The sequence below is a fragment of the Portunus trituberculatus genome, chromosome 32 (assembly GCF_017591435.1).
Source record: "Portunus trituberculatus isolate SZX2019 chromosome 32, ASM1759143v1, whole genome shotgun sequence".
Classification (NCBI taxonomy): domain Eukaryota; kingdom Metazoa; phylum Arthropoda; class Malacostraca; order Decapoda; family Portunidae; genus Portunus; species Portunus trituberculatus.
Genome location: NC_059286.1, coordinates 10,268,640 through 10,276,139, shown reverse-complemented (window position 1 = coordinate 10,276,139; position 7,500 = coordinate 10,268,640). Strand labels below are relative to the sequence as shown.

General features: G+C 43.8%; 2 non-coding genes across 2 annotated transcripts; both read right to left on the bottom strand.

The window, feature by feature from the left end:
* Positions 1-997: 997 nt before the first annotated feature.
* Trnag-gcc lies at positions 998-1,068 on the bottom strand. The gene has a single exon. It is a non-coding gene; the product is annotated as a tRNA-Gly (tRNA).
* A 772-nt stretch (positions 1,069-1,840) lies between these two features.
* Positions 1,841-1,911, bottom strand: Trnag-gcc. The gene has a single exon. It is a non-coding gene; the product is annotated as a tRNA-Gly (tRNA).
* Positions 1,912-7,500: the final 5,589 nt, after the last annotated feature.

Below are 7,500 nucleotides of genomic sequence, written 5' to 3'. Positions count from 1 at the left end.
AGAGAGAGAGAGAGAGAGAGAGAGAGAGAGAGAGAGAGATGGTTGGATGGGGGGAGGGGTAGAAACAAGGTCAGGCTAAATAAAAGTGAGGAGAAACAAGGGGAAACAAAGGAGGCCTCGGGAGGGTTAAGTAATTGATGTAAAATATGTAGAGTACAGGTGAGCGAGGCAAGGATGGTCGGATGGTTGACTGACTGGGATGGTTGAATCGATAGAGAGTCGCATTCTTTGGTGTCTGGATGGTCGATTTACTTATTGGGTGAATACATGGATGGTCAGTGCTTTGGATGGTTTTGTGAATGGATGGTCGAGTCAGTGGATGGTTATATTCCTAAATAATTCACTGGCTGGATAGTTGGAGTACTGGAAGGATATCTGGATTGTTAAGAATTGGATATATGAGTGATTGGACGAGTGACTTTATTCATTAGCTTTGTGAATGGATGGTCGAGTCAGTGGATGGTTATATTCAATGGCTGGATAGTTGGAGTCCTGGATGTTTGCTTGGATGGTTCAGGATTGGAAAAGTGAGTGATTGGACGAGTTACTGTATTTGTTGGTTTTGTGAATGGATGGTTGAGTGGCAGGATGGTTCAGCGTGTGGAAGGCTTGACAGTGTAATTCAGGTACGGACAGGCTGACCAGACAGGGAGGGTATGAATGTTACAGCGGTGAAGTGGCAGACAGGTGTGTTATAGCCAGGCTGGTGGATTGATCAGGCTATGAATTTTAAAGGTATGGACAAAACAGGGAACTAAATACACAGGTGAGCCAATGGGTACGTAAACAGGTTGAGTAGTAGCAGCCATAGAAGTAGTAGCAGTAGTAGTAGTAATAGTAGTAGTAGTAGTAGTAGTAGTTGTGGTAGCAATAACAACACAAGCATCAGCAGCAGCAATAATAGGGTGGATAGGTTCAAATTCCAGCTCACAAGGCAACAAAAGCACATCTACATCCATGCCAAGCTTATAGTTACATCCAAAACTAATGTAAAATGTGCATCGGCCGGGAATCGAACCCGGGCCTCCCGCGTGGCAGGCGAGAATTCTACCACTGAACCACCGATGCTTGATATTTCCAATTCTGGACAGAGAAGAGGAGACACAGGGCGACAGAGAACAGCACATGCATGGAGGAATATGGTAATGGGGAGGACATGAGGAAGGGATGCTATGGATGGGAAAGGGAGGAGGAACAGGAGCAGCGAAGATTAGAATAATAATTAATTCACACAACACAGCATGTTGACACACACACACACACACACACACACACACACACACACACACACACACACACACACACAGGATATCAGTGGCAATGAGAGGACACGAGGCAGAATTGTCAAATGATTCGCTGCTTTGACACACAAATGGCGTCACGTAAACTACATGTCACTCGGCGCCTGAGGAGAGCATGGGAAGGAGACAGCTGTGACAGGGAGGGGGAGCCAGAGGGTGCCTGTGGAGAGTGCCAGGTGTGGGGAGGGCAGTGCAGGTGTGGCAGGTGTGCGCTGAGCCGGTGATGGGAAGGGTGGGTGGGAGGGAGGGAGGGATGGAGGCGAGGCGCGGGGTAGCGAGATGGCGGTGGGCAGGGGAGGGAAGGCAGGGGTGCGCGGTGAAAGGCTGGCGATGACTGGCAAGAAAAATGCTTCTCCTAAAACACAAGTTGCCAGGCGCCTTGCAAGCTGCTTCCAAACACCCGCCAATTTGATATTAAACACCACCACACAACTACTGCTCCTCTGAACCACGCCAGGGCCACGCGGCGGGAGTCTGTGCCGTCTCGTGGCTAAATAAAGCACTGCGACGCCTCATGACCAAACTAATAAAAGTATTCATGCATCGGCCGGGAATCGAACCCGGGCCTCCCGCGTGGCAGGCGAGAATTCTACCACTGAACCACCGATGCGATGCTAACTGAATGATATAAGGTATTGATGGTGGCAGCGGCTGTCTTAGTATGTTGTTTGGGAAACAGAGAGATAAGGAGATAACACAGAGATGCCAGACTAGAGCTGTACGCCATTAGATCAACACTAAATAGAATGATAAATGAAAACAAACAATAACTAATGAAATAAACAAGACTACACACTAAACGCCAATAAATATTAACCATTTCAATACCGGGACACATTTTGACCTTCAGATATGTGTAGGATAAGATCATTTAATGACATTAGAAAGGGTTCATAGAGGTCAAAAAATTAATGGCCACAGCCTTCACTATTTTAATCCCCCACATGAGTTTCTGAAGCTGTATAAAATCATCAAATACTAAGCAGAATGAATATGGAAACGCGTCATGCTACTGAAGGGGTTAAGATGCGAAGGAAAAGGTAAGTTAGGGACCTAAAAAAAAATAGGAAAAACAAGACACACACACACACACACACACACGGCGGAGCTCCTCGTGTGCAGCAAACGAGACCAAACGAGGCAATTGGAGCCGCGGGACCGTACGAGGACACGCTAATCCACTTACATGGGATCAAATGGTGCCGGGCGCCGGGCGGACAGGCGGAAGGGCAATTAGGTGCTAGCCACACACACACATGAAAGGAGCCACGCAGGAAGCCCGAGGAGGAGCCCAAGGAGGAGCACCAGCAGCAGCAGCAAGAGAAGGAGGAGGAGGAGGAGGAGGAGGAGGAGGAGGAGGAGGAGGAGGAGGAGGAGGAGGAGGAGGAGGAGGAGGAGGAGGAGCAAAAGAGAGGTAAGAACACTAGTAAGACGAAGGCTAGACATAGATTGGAGGATCTTGAAAGGGAAGAAGAGAAGGAGGAGGAGGAGGAGGAGGAGGAGGAGGAGGAGGAGGAGGAGGTATACAAAGGAACGACAAACAGCAACAGACCTCTTGCTCTTTTCACGGCTGTTTGGTAACTACTTATAACTAGCTACAGAGAAGAGAGACAGGATAGCACAGGAGGAGGAGGAGGAGGAGGAGGAGGAGGAGGAGGAGGAGGAGGAGGAGGAAGAGGAGAAGGAATGAGAGAGAATGCCATCACAATCACCATCCTAAGCAACTACTACTAGAACAAACAAACAAAAGATTAAACACTTGAAAAAAATGATAAATCACACACACACACACACACACACACACACACACACACACACACACACACACACTAAAAAAAAGTCATGGATCTGTCTCGAGAAAATGCAAGAGGAGGGTGTCAATCAATCCTTTTTACCTGAAGAGGAGGAGGAGGAGGAGGAGGAGGAGGAGGAGGAGGAGGAGGAGGAGGAGGAGGAGGAGGAGGAATAAGAAGGGCGTTGATAGTGATGGAAAAGAAAAGAAAAGGAGCGAAGAGAGAGGCGAAGAGAGAGAGAGAGAGAAGATAAAGTAAAGAAAGAGGAAAATGAAACGTAGCAAAAGAAACAAAAAATAATAGAAGAAGAAGAAAAGGAAAATAAAAAAAATAAAAAAGAAAAAGGAAGAGGAGGAGGAGGAGGAGGAAGAAAATGATAAAAATAAAAATAGAATAAGAATGAAAAGTGATGAGGGGAAGAGGGGAAGAACAAATAAAAAAAAGAGATGAAGAAAGAGAAGGAGGATAGGGAAAAGAAGAAAGATGAGGAAAAGAGAAGGAAGGAGAAAATGAAAATGATAAAAACAAAAGTAAAGGAAGAAGAATGAAAACTGAAGGGAGGAAGAGGGGAGGAACAAATGAAAAGAAGAGATGAAAGAGAATGAGGATGGGGAAAAGAAGGAGGAGGAGGAGGAGGAGGAGGAGGAGGAGGAGGAGGAGGAGGAGGAGGAGGAGGAGGAGGAGGAGAAGGAGGAATCTAAATTGGGAGAAGTTAAGGGAAATTTAGAGAAGAGAGAGAAACGTTGAGGAGCAAGAAAAGTTCATGACAAGGATGCGCCAAACTTGAAGAGAATATATAAACAACAACAAAGACGAGACAGAGAGAGAGAGAGAGAGAGAGAGAGAGAGAGAGAGAGAGAGAGAGAGAGAGAGAGAGAGAGAGAGAGAGAGAGAGAGAGAGAGAATAAATAAATAAAAATAATGAACCAAAAGGAAAAAAAGAATCACATAATCCGGGGCTCATTAGTCACTGGAAAAAAAGGAAAAAGAACACAGAGAGGAAAAAAAATCACCAAATTAATGAAAAAATAATGAATGCAATGGCGAGCGAGCGATCAAAAGGCGGGGAAACTGATAACCCAAACTGTATATGTTATTTTTTAGTCCAATATTGAGGTGGAAAGAATATCGATGCTGTATAATTATTTAACGATTCCTCTCTTCCGATATTCATTATAGGAGGAGGAGGAGGAGGAGGAGGAGGAGGAGGAGGAGGAGGAGGAGGAGGAGGAGGAGGAGGAGGAGGAGGAGGAGGAGGAGGAGGTGCAGGAAGAGGAAGAAGGCTGTTGCTGTACTTTCAAATATAGAGAGAGAGAGAGAGAGAGAGAGAGAGAGAGAGAGAGAGAGAGAGAGAGAGAGAGAGAGAGAGAGAGAGAGAGAGAGAGAGAGAGAGAGAGAGAGAGAGAGAGAGAGAGAGAGAGAGAGAGAGAGAGAGAGAGAGAGAGAGAATAAAAAGTTGAATAAAACATCATGGAAAACGGAGAACAAACAGAGAATAGCACACAAGTAAATGAAAAACAAAAAGAAAATATATTAGGTTGTAGTCGAACAACACACACACACACACACACACACACACACACACACACACACACACACACACACACACACACACACACCAATATTTACACGCTAAGTCGCCTTTTCTCGAGCCTTTAAACAAATTATCGACAAAAACAAATGACTGCAGTAAACAAGCCGCTGCCACGCCCCCAACAGCACACAGCTTGGCGAGTGGCGGACCCTGCACACCACACACCACACAGTCCAGGGTCCAGTCAGCTCCGCGCCGCACACCACACACACTACACACCCTCGTTCATCACCCGACAACTGAATAAACTTGTGGTCCTCAACGAGAGTAGCGAAGGTTGAAAATAAGTAAGCATTAGTGTAGAAATAGATAAGTTAAATAAACCTAACCTAACTTAACCTGACTCGACCAATGGATCAACTTGTGGGTCTCAACTTAACCTAACCTGACCTGACCAATGGATGAGCCTATGTAAGTGTCTTTGGTGGAAAGTACAAAGAAGTAAGGATTTGAACCTAACCTAACCTAGCTTAACCTAACTTAACGTAACCTAATCTGCCCAATGGATGAACTTGTGTGGCTTTAAGAGTATATGATGAAAAACAGAAAGAAATAAGGATTAGATTGCAAAAAGATAAGTAACACCAATTAACTTAATCTATTCTAACCTAACCTAACTTAACCTAACTTGAACAATGGATGAAGTTGTGTCGTTTTAACTGTATAGGGTGAAAAGTAAACAGAAATAAGGATTACACTGCAAATAGATAAGTAACACAACCTAACTTAATCTAACTAACCTAACTTAACCTAACCTGTGGATAAACGTGTGTGATTTTAAGTGTCTATGGTGGAAAATGAAAAGAAATAAGGATTAGTGTACAAATAGATCAGTAAATAACCTAACCTAACTTAATCTAACCTAACCTAACCTAACTTAACCTGACTTATGGATGAACTTGTGTGTTTTTTATGAGTATATGGAGAAAAATAAAATAGCAAGCAGGGTTGGAAAATATACAGATAAATAAATGAGAGATGGTTTTTATGAATGTAGTTTTTCCTCTCTCTTGCTAAGTTGTGCTGTGAGATTTCTACGTGAGGTAACTTTGTGTGTGTGTGTGTGTGTGTGTGTGTGTGTGTGTGTGTGTGTGTGTGTGTGTGTGTGTGTGTGTGTGTGTGTGTGTGTATGTTATCTAGAATGTTTTTTGTATTCATTTATTTATTCATTTTTTGTCATCTCAATTTTCTCAATTTTCTTCCTCCCCATAATTACTTTTCTTATCAACATCATTACAATAGTCCTCTTTTCCTCCTGCTCACCACCATCATCACCATCATTACCACCATCATCACGTCCTCGTCCTCCTTATCACCATCACCATTCTAGTCAACATCACCACCACCACCACCACCACCACCAGCAACATCATTACCCCCTCCCCCCACACACACCATCACCATGCACGCTACAGTTGTCGGCGCCTCATAGCCTCATCACACATTCCCGCGCCTCCCTCACGCCCAACACACCTGCATCACTAAGGGAACCTCGCCGCGTTCGTATGATTTCATTAACATTATCATTTTCTGCTCGACCGCCGCCTGTCGTGTGGGAATCTAGCTGCTGAGGCGCTGGGAGGCGGGGAGGAGGAGGAGAGGATACGAGAACTACAAGAACTCAAGTAACAGGTATAATAAAGACGAGTAAGTAGAATATGAGTAAAGGAATGATAATAAGGTGACACTAAGGTCTGAGATGAATATTAGCGAGGACAAGGAGAGAGAGAGTGACTAGAGATCAAAAGAGGAATAAAGACCAGAGGAAATTGAGTAGCAGAGGACATGAAGACTACGAAATAAAATATAAGGTAAGGATAAGAATGATAAAATAAGGTGACACTAACATTTGAGATGCATATTAGCAAAGACGAGAAGACGAGAAGAGAGAGAGAGAGAGAGAGAGAGAGAGAGAGAGAGAGAGAGAGAGAGAGAGAGAGAGAGAGAGAGAGAGAGAGAGAGAGAAAACAACAGAGAAAGGAAAAAAAAAAAAGAAAATAACTACAAGAACACAATAACATAAGAGAACGGTGAAGAGATAAAAAAAAAAAAAGTAAAAAGAAGAGAATAAAAAAAAAAACAAGAGAAAAAGATTTAATGATAATAAAGCAAGCTGATGAACAGAAGCAAAAAGAAGAACAAAAAAGAGAACAGCAACAGCATAGGAAAATATTAAGTTAGCAGCAAAATAACAGAGGTAATGGTGGTGGTGGTGGTGGTGGTGGTGGTGGTGGTGGTGGTGGTGGTGGTGGTGGTGGTGGTGGAGGAGTCATGGAGGAGAAAGAGCTTAAGTGTAAAAGGTGTGATATAAGACCAGAGAGAGGTGAGACTTTAAGGAGGAAGAGGAAGAGGAAGAAAAGGAGGAGTAGGAAGATAAGTAGGAGGAAGAGGGAGGAAGAGGAAGAAAAGGAGGAGTAGGATGATAAGTAGGAGGAAGAGGAGGAAGAATAAAATGAGGACTGGATTTAGACGTGTTTTCGTACATTTTCTCTCTCTCTCTCTCTCAGGCTCTCGATCCTCTTGCTACTTACTTACTCATGCCGTTGTGATGCTGCTTCTCTCACTCACTCTCTCACTCGCTCACTCTGCTTCCCTTCACTCTTAAATCTGATCACACTTCCTCTGTCATTAATTCCACTCACTTGTCCACCTTCCTGCTAATGATTCCACACACTTGTTCACTTTTTTTCATTAATTTAGCTCAGGTTTCACTCGATCTGTTCAATCTACACATATTAATTTTCTCGTATTGATTCTATTCATGTTTTTGTTCATCTTATTCATGATTCTTATTGCATTTTGTTTTTATGTT